The sequence below is a fragment of the Zerene cesonia genome, unplaced genomic scaffold (genome assembly GCF_012273895.1).
Source record: "Zerene cesonia ecotype Mississippi unplaced genomic scaffold, Zerene_cesonia_1.1 Zces_u004, whole genome shotgun sequence".
NCBI lineage: Eukaryota > Metazoa > Arthropoda > Insecta > Lepidoptera > Pieridae > Zerene > Zerene cesonia.
In genome coordinates, this window is record NW_024045134.1 from 2257630 (window position 1) to 2279093 (window position 21464).

Sequence of the window (21464 nt, forward strand, 5' to 3'; positions counted from 1 at the left end):
CAACCCAGATATGCAATTCTGATCTTTGACGAGGAGGCTGTAGTGTCGGCGGGCGCCTCGCCGGGTGAGGTGGCCCGTTTTGTTTTTTGCCCGCCCGGCTTCATTATTGATGGCATCGGGACGGTAATGCGGAAGCATGTGTGAACGTTTCATTACAAAAGGTGGACGCCGCTCGTGTTAATATTGCAGACCCGCCGGACCCGACCGGACGGGTGGACGCTCCCAAAAAAAATTATCGCAATCACCATCCGGTATATTCCGATTTGATACCGTTTAGTTCGCGCGCGGAACTTTCGCAAAACTTATAAAGTACACGTGTGTGGCCGCCGCGCGAATGATTGGTCGCTCTCCGTTGATGCCATTGGACAATCACTTCTAAACTATTCTACACGCGCTTGTGTTTTCGGCTTTGAGTTTTCTTTTTTTTTTTTCTTGTTGTGTTGCCGGACATTGTGACTGTTGACGTTTTATTTATTATTATTTTTAAATTTTTATCCATGCAACGAGGCGAGATTTGAAGGTAAGTTTTTTTAATTAAATTTAGCGGCCAGTATTTTTCTAACATAGATTGTATATACAAAATTTTAAACTGCACAAAAAGTTTTTATTACGCTCACTAAAATTATAATTATATACGAAACTGTCAGAACTTAAAATCAATTAGTTTGAGCTTTTAATAATGGACCGTAAGTGGACATATTATGATGTAAATAAGAAGTTAAACTCAAGGGGTGGAGCGAAACTGCAAGGTTGGTCCGAGCTCGATTTTTAGAAAATTCTGCATAAATAATTAGATTAATAGTAACGATGCATCTCCGACCATTGACCGGATTTTTAGAATATAATTTTAACAATAGCAATATGCAAATTCTGCAACTGGGAATAAGTATGAGAAACGACGAAAGTGTTATCCGAAAACATGAGATGTGAATGACCGGTTTTTATTATTGTAAATGCTTATTCACACCCGGAAGCTTTCAAAATATTTTTTATAAATTAACAAACTGAAAAATACAAATATTAAATGTATAAAAAGAATTATGGAACAAATTTTGAAACTAAAATAGAATTACGCAACGAAGTTCAACTTTAATTTTTTTATCGCCATCTCATTTGCGAAAAGGGCAATTATGACACTATCTCATTCCATATTTAAACCGTTCATTATTCATCTCGCACGTGAGCGGGCATCCTGCACGCGCGAGCTTGCAGCAACCTCGCCGTTGCAAGACCCTAGCTATTGTAGCACTAACATGTTATAGACAACGATATTTAAACTGGTTCTCTAGTTTAAATTTCAATTTGGAACGAGAAGCCGCGCTCAAATTTGTTCTGATTTTAAAATTTGGAAATTACGCAAATAATTATGGTTATATATTTTTTTGCTGTAAGTATTTTAAATGCAGAAATAAATATAAAAAATGCTTTAAAATATGAAAATTATTGACTTCTAAGCAAAAAATAATATAATGCTTTTGTAAAAAAATCGTACGTAATTGTGTATAAATAGGTTATATTATCATTCAATTAAATAAATTAAACATACGAAATTGAAGTCAATCAGAGCAATTAAAATAATTTTTAATTAGTCCCATACGTATAATTAAAAAAGGAGCATACGGCCGCGCCATAATCGCAAAACAGCGCTGAGCCAAAAACAAAAATTGCAGACAACGGATCGATACATCTACACCAGACTAGGCAAAAAGTAAAAGACTCATTCCGGCCGTCTCCGTTCTAATCGCAGCCCTACGCACGCGCCTTAATTGCATCCCACCCCACCCCGGAAAAAAATCGAGATTAGCATACAGCCTCGCCGAACGCACCCCTTTACGCAAAACGCGCGCCATTTTTTCGCGCCATTTTCACAGCGCGGGGGGGCTTTGACAACATTGCGTGCGCGCCGTCAGTCGGCAATCGCCGGCCAACGAGTGATGTGCAAATACATCCTCTCCGGACTGTCGCTCCAGTGAAATGTTCGGATATTAGCAAACATTTTTTTTTTATTTATTTAGTGAAGTGTTGTGTGTGTTTAAAGCTATTAATGGTACGTATTATCGCATGACGTGGTTAGTAAAATTCGGCGATAGCTGGGAGCAAGGTCGAGCCACGAAGATAAAATTATTTGCACAAAAAAATGTGTTAGAGTCTTTCGGATAACCTTATTGAGGACAACGCGTCCGTTTATAATTTTACTCTGTATGATAAGTTTGGTATTAGGCTGAATTTAAATTCCGTCGAATAAAATTAAAAAAGGCGGCTAAACGGCCAACTTTTGACGTTTGACAATTTTTTTTTTTTAATAAAAATTATACACATTTTAATAATAATAAAATTCGCAATAATAATTGTGCAACGAAAATTTATACGAATTATCTATAATCTAAGCAGATAAGAAAGTGCAAAAACTATTACATTAAATTCAATCAAATTATGGAAGTTATCTTAATCAGACGATAATAAATGACATTGGTGACGAATGTAACTACGATCTAGGTCTTTTTTAATATGGAGCACAGATAAAACATTAAAAAAAAACTTCTTGAACTTTCGCGAAAAGTAAAACCGTCCACTGTTAAAATTCTATAAATATATTACAACGTTTGCGAAAGAATATAGAAAAAAATAAAATTAATGGAGAGGAAAAGTTAATTTATAATTTTTTTACACCTCGTTCTCGTCTTAAATACATTTAAAAGGTAATCTATTAAAAATGTGTTATTTAATATTTGAGTATTATCAAAATCATATCTCGATTAACATATAAATCTACATATATAAGCGTAGAGGTCTCTTGTAGATTCCTTAGATGGGTTTCATCTTATATTTACGTTCCTCGAAAATATAGTTCAAATAGTTTCATACTGAAACTATTTATAACAAGCTATAAAAATCCTTTTTTCTAGTAAAATATATTAATTTTTATAGGTTGAAGTATAAATGTATATTAGGTGCAGTCTATTTAAATTATAATGAGAAAAAAGAAGAAAATAAAGAAGGAAACAAATTAAATAAATAATAATGTATCATAATGATTAGTTAAAGTATATACATTTAAATGCATGTAATTCAAATTAATAGTTTTTAATAACATATTTCTTTATTATATTATATCGTTTTACATATATAAATCGCCAATAAAGGAAAGACAACCATACAACTTTAAGGTTTATGATTTTTTAATTGAAATGATTTGCACATTATAGTGCAAAAATAGCACAAAACCTAACATAAAATCACCATAAAACAGATGAATCAAGAATTTCACAATAGAGCATTAATGCTCTTAAAAGTATTTTAGCTAAAGCAATTCAATTTTATTCGCAACGAAATTCCCGTTTATTTCCCGCCAATTTTAGCCGCGTAGTGTCAAAAATTACAATTGCCCACAGATTACCGCAAATAGTGTAACTGATATAAAAGCCCACTTTAAAAGTGAATATTAATTTTGGCGCTTTCAAATATTTTTCACACAACGCGAGATTACCTACAGTTTCGCTTGAAATTTTAACAAAAAACGAATTAAACTTTTGAACAAGTTTGAAAAAGTTACACCGCTAAAACTATGGGCGCTGCTTTGGTCAAAAATGTTAGTTACACAACGAAAAATTATGAAACGAAAGTTTTTTACAATTGTAAGGGCTTTTAGGGATGCGGGCGGAGCGCGACAGAGTTTTGTTTCAAGAGGATGTTAGAAACAACTGAATAATACATAAAATGTAAAAAAATTCAGGCAGGAACTTGAAAATTATATTTTAAATTGGTTGAATTATTTTTCTCTGTATTATTGTTTCATTTGAAGTTTTAACCGACGTTCCTAAAAGCGATGGCTCTCTTAGAATTTGTTTTTATATCACCGTGGGTTTTTAATTGTCATCATTTAGTCAAATTTGAGATTTTGGAGTCCCACTCACGGCGACGGTGACCGTTGACCGGCACTTCTATGTTGAAAAAAACTATGTCTATATAAATTTCTTATTGTTTTTAATTCAGCCACCTTTCCACAATTCGGAATCTAGATAGCAACTGCGTCTAGATTTCCGATGTTTTTTTAATGATGTGATTATTATATTTTTCGTAGTATTTTTTCTTTTATAGTTTTTACGCGTAATTTAATTAGGGTTTATTTTGATATTTAAAACAAAAAAAAAATCTATTACCGAGTGAGATCATTTTGCATCGCGGTCTTGTTTTTTAATTACAAATAATTAATTAAATTTAAATGCACTTGGAACATTACTTAAATATAATTTTAAATGTGCTTGTATATAAGCGAAGTAACAACCTTCGAATTTTAAGACCAGTAAATTCTTGGGTCTATCAGCTGGTTTTATAATCGGTCCAGCCGTTTCGAGGGGATTTCTTTCATACGATAACATATGGACAGCGTATACAGTGTGATCCTGCACACTGTATATTACGGGGTAGATCCCCCACAGCCACTTCCACCCTACAGTTCACCCCTTCAGGTTTTGTTTCTCGTACTAGGTACCTGTGCCCTTCGACAAGGTCTAATCTAAAGCTATGTTTTATTGCATTTTTAAACTGTATACGAAAATGATTGATACATTAGCTAGCTGTAACACGCGGCGTCACTCGCGTGGTTCGCGGATAAATAATGCCTATGAGCGAATCCAGATTATAATCTATCGCTATACCATATTTCATACAGATTTGATGTTTGTCCGTCAATCACGCTGAAACTATTGAATAGTTTTTGATGAAATTTGTTATTCAGGCACGGTATGTATAGACTTGGGTGCTAGGATACTTTGTATCTCGATTACATTCCCCCTTAGGACAAATAAGGAAGCTTGATATCTGGACGAAGCCGGGACGAGCGTCTAGTTTATTATAAACCAATAGGTAAATAACCTGTTAGTTTACAATATACTAGCTGCTCCCCGCGGTTTCTCCCGCGTAGGTCCGTATCCAGTAGGAATATAGGAATAAAAAGTTGCCTATATGTTATTCCAGTTGTCCAGTTGTCTACGTACCAAATTTCATTGCAATCGGTTGAGTAGATTTTGCGTGAAAGAGCAACAAACACACACACATCCTTACAAACTTTCGCATTTATAATATTAGTAGGAGGACTGTTTAAGATAAATATATAATATCGCCTCGCCTCAAAGACATAATGATTTAATATCGCCTCTAAAATAGAGACTAAGAGAAATATAAACTGTTTGAGTTTAAATTCGTTAATTAACTTGCAATATTTATGCAAAATGCAGCGAAAACGAATTGTAATTTTAATTATATATAACATATGACTAATAATTTAACTATTATGTTAATTTTCCTCAAAAACATCATTACCAAATACATGTACAGGCGTGAGAGTAATATGAATTATAGTTTTATTCGAGGTTAAAGAGGTTTTCTATTTGACTGTACTTTTTTTTTTGTTTTTTAGACGATAACTCCGTGGTTCAACCGATTCGCGTGATTCTTTACCAATTTGATAGGGAATTGTTTGTTCCCTTTTAATATTTAGTGTCTAGGGAGAAATATGTTTTTAGGTATCCTTTTTTTTGCTATATAATAATTGTGCGCGAAAAAACTAATTTATAGAAATAAGTTTAAGTGTTTATTAATTAAACAAAACACAATAATTAAATCAAAATGTTAATGAAAATTTGATGAAATTTCATACATTTTTAAATTACGATTTTTAGGATTTTTAGGGTTCCGTGTTTAAAGAGTATCAGACCCTATTACTGAAACATAACTGTTCCTCCATCTGTCTGTCTATCTATCATATATCATTGACACTGTCATGGATTGGATGGAGTGACTTAATATCTTGTAGCTGCCCTTAGTCATGTCTACAGAACTTTTAGTGTCGCGAGTCCGACTCGCACTTGACCGATTTTAAGACAGTATCAAAAGTTGTAAGTAAAATCTGAAACTGAATGTACAATCAAATAAAAAATCAATATTTGAACTTTAAAAGTAAAAATATAGAAAATAATGAAATAACAACGTAGACACTTTTGGACGCGACTGTAAGCACTATCAGACTAGACAGAAACCTAAACAGGAAACTAAAAACTACGATACTACTGGATTTAAACGTAATTTTAATAAATATGATAACGGAACACAATTTCGGATATTTTCATATGTTATATTCATTTATTGTTGGTAAAACATATTATAAATTGCTCTTTCTAGACTAATTTTATTAACGCGAAAGTTTTAGTATGCATGTTTGTTTATTAATCAACACGGGTACGTGTTTAATACTTGGTAATAAAGTAGATGTATGTTTGTTAGTCTTTTACGTGAAAACCAATGAACGAATTTTGATGATATTTTCGAATTATGTAGCTTATGTACCAGAATAACAAAAATATTTAAAGATATATGGATCAAAAATATTCATATGTAACTCTCTTTTATTAATAAACTAAACAATATAAAAAAGAAAAGCTTTCAATCTGTTATTATGTAAATTTTAGGATTATCCGAAACAGAGAGACAGACATAACAATAATTATAAGTTCATAACTAAAAAAATGATAAACAATGTCATCGCTCATGCTTAGAAAAGGCTCCAATTAATTTGATAAAACTTTTTTCTATCACATACATATTTCTATCAATACAATATTATATAAATAATCGATATACACAAACATTTTAAAACAATTCGAACCAGGGACCTCCCAAGTCGTTAACCATTGCACAACCGCGAATAATCCATCATTGTTTAGTTATTCTGAATCATTTTCCAAGTAAATTCTACATAACCAATATAATAAGAACGATGTGTTCGCATATCCATTATATTCAAGATGCACACACATAATGACCCTTATAACAAAGCAATAAGGTCCATTTCACTGCAGCAGGAGTTAGATAGTTCTGAAGCAATCGTTATTAGAAAAACAACAATGACTTGCTGTGTTTAGATTTTTATATGTTCTTATGAATTTTTTTCATTTATTTCATTGAGGTTTTGTAGTGAAATTAATTGGGTATCACTGTCGTTATTATAAATGCTTTTTCCAATATATTAGTTTAATAAATTTGTTAAAGACCAGCTGCGATCCGCGGTTTCACCCGCGTAAGTCTGTGTCTTGGAGGAATATCGGGATAAAAAGTTGCCTATATGTTATTCCAGTTGTCCAGCTGTCTACGTACCATATTTCAAATAGGTTGAATAGTTTTTGCGTGAATGAGCAACAAACACACACATCCTTACAAACTTTCGCATTTATAATATTCGTAGGATTAGTAGGATAGTAGGATTAGATAGTAGGAAGGATTGTTTCTTAAATTAATATATTGAAAAACTCGCTTCAATGATAGAACCAAATAAATAGTCTATAGTTTTGTATTGTTCGTCATAGTCTATACCGCCTCCTTGGTACAGTGGTTAACGCGTGAGCGTAGAACCGTGGGCTCCTGGGTTCCGTTCCCGGTGGGGACAAAAAGAGTCTCGGTCTGGCAGGACACAGAAGGCTGATCACCTACTTGTCCATAAAGAAAATCGATCAGTGAAACAGATGTATATCATCTGCCCCATACCCCACTAGGGGACACGGGACGAATTTATTAGATTTATAAAACAAAATTAAATGATTCCTTATTTACCGAGAATAATATTACATTAATCAAAGACGATTGTGTAATAAACATAATTGACACTTTATTTATCTAAATATATACTTTACTAATATTATAGAGGAAAGAGAAATTATACAGAAGTATGTTTGTAATATTCTCACACAAAAACTGCTGGACCGTTTTATAAAAACCTTTCACCATTCGATAGCTTCACTAAGTGACATTATACGTGTAGGGGAAAGCCAGCCAGTTATTATATATATATGAATAGAGACCTAAGGTATATAGCTATATATGAATAGAGACCTAAGGTACAATTAAGTGCATTTAAAAGTCTAGCTTCACGTCTACTAGTGTTTGCATTACGCCCGGACGCACATAACCATGTATCGAATAAAATAAACAAAGAAGGATATTGACGCATTTGATATACATTCGGCAATACATTCTATACTAGGCTGTCCACCTGACTGCGGCTGCAAAATTATATAGAAGTATTTAATTTAAAAAAAAAAAAATAATGGTTCAGTGTTAGAAATTAAACTGCTCTGAATGTAGTTCTTAATAAATATATATAAATGAATCGGCAAATGTGTTGCTGAGCGTAACTCGAGAACGGCTCGACCAATTCGGATGCATTTTTGGAACGGTTTTTGTTGGGTACAGGGAAAAAATACGTCATATGAATTCATAGCAAAAATAAAAATGCACTAGTTTGAATTCAGCACTATGTTATAAAAATTTATCAAATGAACAAATTTTGATGAGATTTCAAGAGTAAATAGTTTTCTAAGAAACGACTTGACAATGTATGCAAATAATAATGCAATATCTCACTTACACTATATTACTTTATAACCTAACGAGGCTGGATTTAATTTGTTTGTAAGAGATAACCTTCGAAACCTTCGAAAAGATTTGGTTACATTAATAACTTTTATAAATAACTAGCTTACCGCCCGCGGCTTCGCACACGTTAAATTCGTAGTGATTTAGTAGATGTTATTATACATATAAACCTTCTCTTGAATCACTCTATCTATTAAAAAAAACCCCATCAAAATCCGTTGCGTAGTTTTAAGGATTTAAGCATACATAGGGACGAAGAAATTGATTTTATTTTATACTATGTAAATATTAATAAATACACATAAAAATACAATCCTACTATCCTACTTTCTATTATATCCTACTAATATTATAAATGCGAAAGTTTGTAAAGAAGTGTGTGTTTGTTACTCTTTCACGCAAAAACTACTAAACCGATTGCAATGAAATTCAGTACGTTGCAGCTGGACAACTGGAATGACATATAGGCAACTTTTTATCCCGATATTCTTACGGAATACGGACTTACGCGGGTGATACCGCGGGGCGTAGGTAGTCTAATGATAGAATCAACTAATATGTCTCCCTTGATCTTAGTATACGTAAGGATATTATTTCATCCCGTCAATCCTAATCAATATAAAAAGTTGTCTAGTCTCTGATAAACAGACTTACACGTGCTCCACATTTTCTGAATAGCAAGCTAGTAATTCGGCACACCTTATCATATATATTTTTATATTCGCAATCTGCTGATAACTGCCCTGCCCTAGGTTAGTGTTGTGACGTGAATTGTATCGATTATCGATAAAATGATTACAGCATCTCGCGCTGATAAGCTCGCATTTTTCAGAATTCGGCGATAGTAACAGGAATTCAAATTATTAATATCAATGTCGTGTTAATATGAATTTATTGAAGTCTTAATTTGTTGCAAAATAATTAATATACGAAATAAAACTGCAATACTTAATACAATATAATTTCCAATATTACATTATTTAACTACAATAATCAAATAATTAAAAAAGCTTTTACCATATTTCACAACACCAACCTGTCCCTTTGTTTCAAGGATGAATTTATGTAACCATATAGCAAATTATAACAACAAAAAAACAAAAAAAAGGTGTGTGTGCGATTCACACACGATAGAAGTGAAACTTCAGTAAATCGACAAAAGAATGAATAAAATAGTATGTATATTTCTGTCTCATTCTTTGCCGGCTTCATTCTACACATTTTTGTATTTGCGTCTCTTACCTGTCGTTTTTTCCGTTGCATCAGTTTTGAAATCACAACGATTCTAAAGAAGTTTCACTTCCAAACCTCCAACAACGTTGGCCCGCACACAAACCATCGACAAGGTACCAAACTACGGTTTTATCGTACGAGTACACATCACTAGAGCTACAGTTATCACATTTTTAATACACCAAATAAATATTAGTCCATCAAACATAGGCTAACGTCTATCTATATAGTAAGTGCGTAAATACAACATGCTATGTTTGACTCGAGAGAGTTCACGTAAGAGAAAAATTGACGAATGTATCCGATTTATGTAGCTGTTTATCTAATTCGGAGTAGATTAATAGATGTTATCTTATACAAGCTGCGCCCCGCGGTTTCACCCGCGTAAGTCTGTATCCAAAAGGAATATCGGGATAAAAAGTTGCCTATATGTTATTCCAGTTGTAGAGCTGTCTACGTACCAAATTTCATTGCAATCGGTTCAGTAGTTTTGCGTGAAAGAGCAACAAACGCACACACATCCTTACAAACTATCGCATTTATAATATTAGTAGGATAGTTATCTTGTATATAATTCCCGTGTCACAATGTAACCGAACACCTCCGAAACGGCTGGACCGATTCTTATGAAATTTCATGTGCATATCGGATAGGTCTGAGAATCGGCCAGCATCTATTTTTCATATCCCTAATATTAAGAGTAAGGCAGAACAGCATTTCCCGGATCAGCAAGTAATACAAATAAATTTTCCTTGAATCAATCTATCTATTAGAAAAATCCTCTCAAAATCCGTTGTGTAGTCTCTAAGGTACATACATACACAGGGACAGCGGAGACTGCTTTATACTATGTTGTCAACAACCTTATAAATAGTAAATATTATAATATATAAATATAAATAATAGTAAATATATCAACGGCATGTAGGCAGATGATTATAAGAAAACATCGCTTTTTTATTTCGCATGTCACTAAAACATCGAAATAGTTTGAAAATTAAGGCTTTAGGTTATTCAGAGTTATATCACATAATTATGAGAATTATAATTTAGATCTAGAGTAGTTGAGAACGCCTCCTTGTTAAAGTGGTTAACCGAGAACCGAGGGGTCCTGGGTTCAATTCCCGGTGGGCACAAAAAAATAATGTCTCGGTCTGGCAGGACACAGTTGGATGATCACCTACTTGTCCGTAAAGAAAATCTATCAGTGAAACAGATGTACATCATCAGCCCCATATCCCACTAGAGGACACGAGACTTTTCTATAATGTTGAAGAGATTTATTTGTTTGATTATTTATTACAAAGAAGCCCACTGACCATGGGGAGGTACCACTCCAGATAATATAATGACCCGAAAGGTCAATTATCTACCAAACACAAAAAGAATCACGTCAATTGGTTGAAAACCCACGGTGTCGTCGAGTAACATAATAACAAAAAGTACTAGAGAACCTTTCTTATTGAGAAGTCGGTTGAAAATAATAAAAATATCAACAAAGTCGTTGGCCGGGTCAAGGAACTGGTATAAGGAAGGATTTATCTAGTGTACATAATAAACTTCTGTATCGCCATTTATCTCAACAATTTATTTTTACTCCCGCGCGAAGTTATTATTGTCCTAGCTTCTTTTCATAATTGACACCTACTTATTGTATTTGTTTTAATCGCTGAAAATAGTCACTGAAATTTACATCTAAAACACAAAAAAATACAATTTTATACGTTTTTTTTTTCTACAGTCACTATTTTTAACTAAAAATTAAACCACCTTCGTATTGCCAGAACTAGAAGAAATTTGAACGGGACCACACAAAAGGCACGAGCTTTCTAATAAAAAATCATTTTATTCGGTTCACACAGTCTAAAGTTTTGATATAACAAATGCAAAAAATGTATCTGAATTCGGAACCTACGATTTTTGAAATCGTTCGAAAAAGTGACGTTCATTTACGTCAAGCATGAATGAAACGTGACAGTGACAGAAAATTTGGCGGCAAAATGAACTGTCACTGGTGACGTATGTAATGAGAAAAAAAAAACTGACTACACAAGGTTAAATTAAATAATACTGATGTACGAGAGCGTGGTAAGATAAAATTTATCATCCCATAAACGTTTTTGGATCAGTAGTTATTTGGCATTTCTACGATTGCGAGGTTATAAAAAATAAACGTTCCACCGTTTGCCCGATAAGATGGTGCGTACATTGGAGCGATGTTTCAGGAGCAATGTACTCTAAACAATGCTTGTACATTGCGTTTTTTGAACTTGAATTTTTGTATACAAAGTCGTTACTGTTGAAAATGCTATTGTTCATTGTTTTTTTAACTCGTAGGTACATATTATTACGTATTTTGTGAGTTATTTATTTTAAAAATCGGGAAAAACAAGCAAACTTCTTCAAATTCCAACAGATTTTTTTTTTTTTTTTTGTAAAGAATGTGGTGAAAAAGATGTACAGATTAGTTTTATAATAAGTTAAAAATATACTGATCAATTAAATTTAATACTTGCCTCATATATGTGATTATAGGAAATACATTAAAATGTATTTTCATATACAATTATTTCTATTAAATTTACTACTATTCTAATAAATTTAGCATTGTATTGATAAACGAAAGTGTTTGATACTGGTAATTATTTTTAGCAAAAACCAAACTCCCTTCAAATTGTCAGTAATTGATCAAATTTTATTGACCACCACGTGGAAGGCAGCTTTCAAACACAAAAATAATCATCAAATTCGTGTCACCCAGTCGAAAGTCCTGAAATAACAACTAACAACAGTCGAATTGAGAATTTATTTTAGAAGTCGATTGAAAACTGTTTTTTATAACTTAGGAAATAGGTATCTTGCCCAAAACATCAGGAGTGTCGTTAAGAAATAACATAGCTGCAATTGAATTTAAACCATAAATCTACATACGTAAATTATAAATTGTATCTGCCCTCTAACGTTAGGTAGCAAAGGTTACGCGAATACCTAACTCTCAAGGACGGAAATATGTGTTATGTTTCCGTAAACAAGGTGTACATGGGCGGCATTCGACCAATCGCGACCAAGGTCACACGGCAAGTGACCAATCAGCAGGCAGCATGTGGAATTCCAAATATGTAGGCTTCGAATGAAAGCGAAAGTCGGCCAATTGCGTGTCTATTTTCTATGTGTGCGTGGCGTGCATGTGTGCCGTGAATGGAGGTTTCGTCGGATATTACGTAACGGAGGCTTTATGTGCCACATATGTGAAGCTTTCGTTTGAAACTAGCTCGGTGCGCGGGTTTGTTTGTAAACTATTATTATGACGAAGATTTCAGATTGAGATATTCCCCTGGGGTATGGGGGACATTTTACTTGAGTTGTACTTATAAATCTTTAAATAAAGATCTGCCTATAATGTAACTTAATATTCCGAGGTCGAACGCAAGACTCTGTGAATGTAAAGCGTTAACCACTGAACCGAGGAGAAATGTTAACTCCAAATATCATAAACATCCATCTAAAAATTTATATTTTAAATAAAGTAATTACTTAAATGCGTATGTAGGCAAGTAGAGCAATGTGCTTACAACTGCATAAATAAGCAATTGTTATATTTAATTAGCAAATGTCGCGGGATTTGATAATAACAGACAACACACACAATACCCTGTTTCATTAAATTATTCAACTATTTCATCTTGTTATAAATCAGAGCATTATATCTGGTTTCAACTACAAAGAAAATTTAAAAAAAATTAAATAACGTACAATTTCATTTCTAGCAAAAACCAATAAAAGAAAAACTAGTACCTGTGTTGAGCTATCTTCGAGCTGTCAATGAGCCCAATCACATCCATATCTCTCCAGCCATTCTCACCGTACACACAAACTATAACACCAGACAAACAATTCGTAAGCTAATTAACTGTATCTAACTCATTGATAGTTATTGGATTGTTTAATTATAACTGTTTTCCTTATTTCACAATAACATATAAGCGATGTTAATTAAATGGACTATTAATAAAACTACTTACTGTACTTTAAACCTAACTTGACATACATAATAAGCCTTTTGTTTCATCTGCATACTTTCTAGTAGTAAAAATATTCTACTAATATTTGCTACTAATAAAATATTAATGCATAGTATTTTCTTGTGTTTGATTTTACGCGAGTATTATACATTTAGAAATTAAACACTTTTTAACGGATTTTAAACGCGATTTATTCATTACATTGAATGGGTGGACGTGACCACGCTCGCTGTAAAGTGTTCGAAACGTCGGTTTAATAATATAATGAATAAATCGCGTTTAAAATCCGTTAAAAAGTTTTTAATTTCTAAATATTAATGCATTTTTTTTAAACTAGCAATCTTAAAAAATACACATAAAAACTTACGTCACTGAAAATGCCCTAAGCCGTTTACGATAAAATGCACACACAAACAAGTTCATTGCGTGAAAAAAAATATCGGACAGGTGCGAGTCGGACTTACGATAAAGGGAAAACGTCGTGAGGAAACCGGCATGATGAAGATTCAAAAAATTCGTCTGAACATAGGAAGCCTGTGTCCCAGCAGTGGGAACACATGGGCTGATGATGATGACGATGATGGCCATTTTTCTATAAGTAATTAATATATTGTTTTTATTTTCAGATATAAACAAAACGAAGACATTCAAGCGGACAATACATAATTTTTAAGGTAAGTTCAATTTAAGACATATATTAGAGATATTTTTTTTATGTCATAGCGGGCAACTGAGCTGGTGGTTCGCCTGATGGTAAGCGATCACCACAGCCCACGAACATTTGCAGAGGTATGCGCTGCCCACTTTTAATGTGTTAAGGAAAAGGAAGGGAATGAATGGACTGGGAAGGGTGAGGAAAAGGAAACGGGCCTCCGGCTCCCCCACTCACCGTACGAAACACAGTGGCATGCCACTATCTCTCGCCGGTTTTCTGTGGGGGAGAGGGTGGTACTTCTCCGTAGCGAGCGAAGCGTATCAACTCTCACAGTATTTATTTAAACACATAATTAAATGTAACTAGAAGAAAACACTTCGATAATTGAATGTAAGACCAGTTTAAACAACATTAGGGAAACCCCAACCATCTTTCCCGTTAGCGATAAAGCTTTTCAATAGTTATGTTTTAACGACAGAATTTCAGATCGCTCTTAAAACACAAATGTGTAAATTATTTTGCCTTGAAAGCTGTTTTCAATGACTTTAATCAACGACACGTTTATAAGAGAAGTATTTATGAATTTCAGTGTTTATATAGTCGTGCTTTCATGAGCTTCACTTGTATATTTGTATGTTAGTATGTAACTGGCTCCTTTAGACTCGATTTAGACTCAGCTTGAAAGAACGGATTCTATTAAATCTTTATACACTTATCAAGGATAGGTGACATTACATTATTTTCATTATTCGTAGTAAATCTTATATATATTTCCCTTTACGTATACTCTATATTTTAAGCGAATTTTAGTTTTTAAACTATATTTATTAAATCGTACAAAAATGCATCAATAATTCACGTAACCTTACAGATATAAAACCCCATACCAATACGCAACAATAGATACGCTTATCTCTTTTGATAAACAATTTAAAACATTTTAATTAGAAGTGCATAATATTTTTAAGAGATAAGATGTAACTTGAGCTTAGTACAGTTGTAGATTTCTCGACACCATCTAGTGTTTAATTTCATGAACTAGGTACGTATTTAGTATTAATGTTTACCGACTTTAAAATATAACGGTATGTATGCTTCTGTGTTTTTGAAACAGCTTATATGTATCCTTTTCAGACAGTATAAATTTTAGAAATGTAATTTTGGGATTTTTTTTTTAAACAAAACAGAGCATTTTTCAAATACAAGTTATTATAAAATAATGTTTGTAGGCTCTTAAATAATGTTTTCTTGTGGGCGTAAAGCTTTTGAAAAGACTGGATTTTGATGTTATGTTATCTTTTCTATGCTAAAACCCTTAATATAGTATTTAACACGCTAGTGTTAGGTTCATCTGAATGTTTGCATGTAACCGACTCCGTTAGACTCGATTTTGTCTAACTTGAATCGGCCAGAATTAATCTAAACCTTACAAGACAAACAATTTATGAGTTTATATTATTATCCTGATTATGATCGTCAGAATTTAATAATTTCCTTACGTATACTAGATAAGAGCAAGTGAGACGATTCGATTTTATCTTTAAAGCGTCTATTTTAGACTTGTAAAATAATAAGAAAATGTAATAATGACATAAGTGAAGTCCCGTGACCCCAGTGGGGTATGGGGCAGATGATGTACATCTGTTTCACTGATCGATTTCCTTTACGGACAAGTAGGTGATAGGCCTTCTGTGTCCCGCCAGACCGAGACATTATTTTTTCTGCGTCCTCACCGGGAATTGAACCCAGGAGCGATCGGTTCTACGCTCACGCGTTAACCACTGTACCAAGGAGGTGGTCTAATAATAATGACATGCTAATGATATTAAGAAATCTTAAATTTAAACTAAAATACCGTGTTGCAAGTTTTCCAACCACAGTCCGGTGTGCTGACTTTCTTGTTTTTAATGATAAGATAACAAGCGTCTTGGAGTCGAGCACGCATCAGCACGAATTGGACCAGCTCGCTCCGGGGAAGATATCACAGCCCACAGAAGATCCGCCTGAAATAGCAGCATCCGAATGCTATGCTTCTATGGGATCACATTGTAGGTCACGTTGTACGCACTCAAAAACAAACAGACAAACAAACCCAGAACAAAATTCGGCCACATTAAGTACCTCCTACTTTTTTGAAGTCGGTCAAATAAGTAATAGTAATAAGCTTATAATTATTAAACAATAGTGTTACATTTGAGCACTATCGCTGTGCGTTATCGGTTAAGAACTAAAAATTTAGGCTTTATCTAGCTAGTGTCAGAGTTGAAACGCCGCGACCTAACTACTCTTATCAAAAAGAAACGAGCTATTCTGTATAAATTCTTCGTAACATAGTTAATATACTAAATCTGTTTATTCTTAGAACACAAGTCATAGCAGAAATTATTGTTTTCGGTGAAAAGTAAACCACCTTCAATTTGTCAGAAGGAGATCAAATTTCAATAATACCAATTAACCATTCTTAAAAAATAAAGAGTCATCAAAATCGGTTCACCCAGTCGATAGTTCTGAGGCAGCAAACGCAAAAAAATAATCTATAACGTCACAAATGGCGGAAAATTCATCCTATTATCAGTTGAATCTAAGTACGTTTTACAACATAAATTGAAATTAAAAAACAATCTATGTACAAATGACAAAATAAACCGTTTAATGAATACTTTTAATTGAACAAAAAATAATTATATCCGTGTCTTTGAATACATTGGAAATAGTCAAGGTCTTTTGCGATTATACAGATGGCGATATATCTTCAAAGCAAATAGAAAAATATATGCTATAATTGATGTACATCTATCCGTGTTACAGTTTGATGTGCGAGTCTGGATGTCTGTTGCAGTTTCATGATGAAACAACAGCATCGGTTCGGATGAAATTTTTAAATTAATATAGTCGAAGACGGTGTTCATACATAGCAAAGTTTGTTAGATGAATAATTCTTTGTTCCATATATGTTTAGAGGTGAATCCACTTAACCACAAACAAAAACACCTACTGTAGAGATTAAATGTTTTAAATATATATAAATTACATATACGATAGTATTTTCTTGTGTTTGATTTTACGATAGTATTGTACTGTTAGAATTAAAGACTTCTTAACGGTTTTTAGACTGAACGGAGACCCAGTCTCCCCGTGACCACGCTCGCTGTAAGTCGAAACGTCGGGTTAATAATATAATGAATAAATCGCGTTGAAAATTCTTTAATTTCTATATACAAATACGATGTTTAAACTATTCCGCGATTACCAAGTCAACGAACAAACAGACATTTACATCCTGTAATAGAAGTAAGCCTTTGAATCTTCAAAATACATAAATTACCATTTACTACCGGTATGGTAAATAATTTCAGAGAGCCGACAAGAAACTCTCTAGTTTCTCTTTTAAAAACATGTCAATTTTACATTTTAATTTTTCATATGTCATTAACAATTATGCCATAGAACTGTCCTGTGGTTTTTAAACGACAACATTCTTTGGATTGTCCATACATGTATGAAAGCAGAGTAATAATTTGCCCACCAAAACGATTTATATACATGTAATTTATCACAAAAATTTCGTTAGCTTCAACACTAGAATCACACTGAAACCTAAACTATACGCGTGATAAGATATCAGGTAGCCTAGGTTTTTGATAAAGCGCTAAATTTACAAAAAAAAACCGCGATAACGTGTGGCTATCGCATTCCCGACAGGTCTAATTTATTAAATATACCTAAAATACAATATGTTTTTAGATATTTTATCCGCAACGTTTTGAACGAAACCCGTTATGGCATGTGATAATTATGATGAAATACATATATAAATAAATGAAATATATATGTTTCGACATTGACCGTCAAATAACGATATTCGTTTAATTTGTAAGGTCAACAATTTAATTACATGCACTCCATTAAAGACAATTTCATATTTGCCGCTTTTTGAAGTCTAGATATATGAATTACGATACAATATGTATCTTCGAAGTCGGGAAAAACGAAATAAGTCCTTAGAGAAGTTATCGCTTCTTGATTACATAAGATATTTGTATTAAATATATTGACCTACTTTATTTTAATTTCGTTTTATTTTAAAATGTTAAAAATTGTTCTTGTTATTGGAAACAGAGAAAGAATAAAGAAATGCGATTATTAGAATAAAATTAATAGAACAAGAATAGGATTATTGCTGCGCCATTTTATGACGTCATGTATATATATAATTTAATGAATAACGAAATATAGAAATAACCTTTGTATTAAAATTTGATGTAAGAGTCAGGTAAGACAAAATAAACCATAATTGAAATGCAAACAGGATTCCCAAATAAAACATATTTCTCAAATGACATCTGACACGAAATTGCGACACAAAGGTCTCAATTGAATCCCATAAAACAACTTATAATTCTAAATTTAAACGTGACGTCATTAAGGAATGAAATATATACACTCCCGAAAAGTGTCATATTCCAATATATAATCTATAATGTAGATAAAGTTTTTATAAATAAGAATTCACATTATCTATGTATGCATTTTATGTTATTGCAAAATGATAAGAATTTGAGATCCGTACGTTAAAATTCGTTTTATTTATATATTTACAGTATCAAAATATCAATTACCACACATATTTTACTAATCTGTATTCTTTTTACCAACTTATTTCTAATTTTTATTCATAAAATGTTTGTAACGAAACTCCTTCGAGATGGACTGGCCATTTATTTTTATTTTTTTTTTATAATATGTAAGTCCGAGAATACATAGGTCGTAATTTTTTTTATATTGATGAGGATGTCAGACTGCTTATTACTGAAATACAAGCCTTACCTCGCGGTTTCGTCTGTAGACATGAATCGGCCAATGCCGTTTACGAGAATTCAGTAAGATGAGAGTGTGGCCATGTAATCATCATCAGCTCATAATTCATGTGTCCACTGCTGGTGCACGGGCCTCCGATGATCAAGCAATTCACCACGCTTGACATATAGATAAACACATACCTGGATAACCTAAGTGCCTAACCTGTATACATGAACGAAGCTGGGGGCTAAAGCTTACCAATATACAAGTAAAAACGGACGATTGATGAACTTTTATGCAAACGTTATGAAATATTGTGAAACGTTCATTTTGAAATTAAAAACTGTTCATAGAATGCTGAATAAATATAAAATTTGCAACAATGGACGCCAAATAACAAACTTCTAGATCCTATCCAGTCTAGATTTTTTTTTTAATTTTGAAACAAATAGACAAATGTTTGCATAACTTTTTAATATTTGCATTCTGTATTTTTATGTATATGTATATAGATATTTTAATTCATCACAAACCTACTTACGATCACCGTATTACGAAAATATCTTTTTTTACCACAGATAACATAAAACTATAAAAATTAAAGAGAAAAAGAAAAATTAAAGAAGTCTTTACGCTACTTACATAATGTGTACCTAAAAATTGTAATTTTTGACAGAAACCTTAACTGCCTTCAAATTGTGAGAACTAGGTAGAATTGTACTTACGGGTGGCGTCAGCTTTCAAATAACAAAAATACCATCAAAATCGTTTCACCCAGCCGAAATTCCTAAGGTAACAAATCCAAAAAAATCTATCGAATTGAGAACGTTTATTAGTCGGTTTGAAAACGCAATAAATTATACAGATTATATATTTCCTTCGACCGACACTCGCTTAGCCAAATCGATATCTCATTGATAAGAAATCACAAACTATGATTAAAGGCATTAGAATTATATCATAACAGATGACGGGTCAGAAATATTCGTTATCTTAAAAATGAGATTTCACCAAGTTTAAATGCATTGATAATAATAATTATTAATTTATTTATAATTTAACTGAATGTGTATTACTAGCTGGTCGCCCCGGCTTCGCCCGTAGTACGTATATAGCCTGTCAATGAAGATGCATTTTTCTAAATGTGAAAGAAATTTTTAAATCGCTAAATTACCTATTGAATTAAATCACAACGAACAAACAGTCGATCTGAAACTATAATACTATTTACAATTCAAATATTACCTGAATAAAATATATGTATTCATTTTTCTCACAAGTTACACAATATAAAATATATCTAGATAGTTATAAGGCAGTAAGACATAAAAGATCCTCCACGCCATCTATTCTAGATTCTAGTGAACTAAATACCCAAACCAGACACCATAATGCTATTATAAAATTATATATACAGTGATATCTAACAATTTTAACAATTACTAATTCTGTTTAACAGTCCCCTTGTATATACAAAACTATTACACAAATATAATCCTTAAATAAATCGGATTTGATATTAAAATAAACGGACAAGGTAACACACCTTTATATAATGAAACAATCGCAAAGGCGTTAAAAACCTTTTGAGCAAAAGATGGATGGTGTTTGGTTAAGTAGGGGCAACGGTTTGGGGTTAAGTCATAGGCGGAAGCGATACTATTCACTGTAGTACTAGTTTCCCGAAAAGTAGGGAAAAAAATTGATATAATGAAAATAAAACACATTCATTGACATTAAATCATCATGTACAATTGTTTTATAGAATAAAATAGTAAAATTGATATTGTTTTAAAGGAGCAACTTTATTTTTTGCCGGTTCTTGTCTGTAGAAACTGCTTTCCGAACCGGTGGTTAATGTTAATACTATGTTATGATTCAGAAGTGCTTCTATAAGAAGTCTAGTTGAATAAATCTAGAGATAAAAGTAGTAAATAGACAGTCCGGGATTTATCCAAGAGATATGATACGTTTCCAGGGGATTTTTTCGAGATAAAAACTATCCCATTCTCGTGTCCAATATCGCTGTAACGAAACAGCGAAAAATAAACGGTACAGAGGTTAAGATGTGAAGAAGACATAGAGTTACTTGCAAATTTATAATATTAGTAGAGACTCTTTTCCGGATTAATATAAAGATACTTGAATATTTGAACATTTTTTCACCTAAAATTTAATTAATTAAGTTGCGAAGACTGCAACTACGTATAAACACACTCTTACAGGGCATGGTCCCTTCAATAAGCATCCCTTTAACTTAGGGATGACTTACAGCATGTAGAGCGTGCATGACGACTGAAGAAACGGTAGTCCACGTCATCATTGTA

At 32.7% G+C, this 21464-nt stretch overlaps 1 protein-coding gene across 2 annotated transcripts in view; it reads left to right on the forward strand.

Moving 5' to 3' along the window:
* The first annotated feature begins 505 nt into the window (after window positions 1-505).
* The window catches only part of LOC119838691 (broad-complex core protein isoforms 1/2/3/4/5), a 37731-nt gene continuing 16772 nt past the window's right edge, over window positions 506-21464 (forward strand). For both annotated transcript variants that reach the window (XM_038364771.1, XM_038364770.1), the window contains exons 1-2: window positions 506-520; window positions 14309-14356. The gene's annotated coding sequence lies outside the window, so the exon portion shown is untranslated. The remainder of the gene's footprint in view (window positions 521-14308; window positions 14357-21464) is intronic.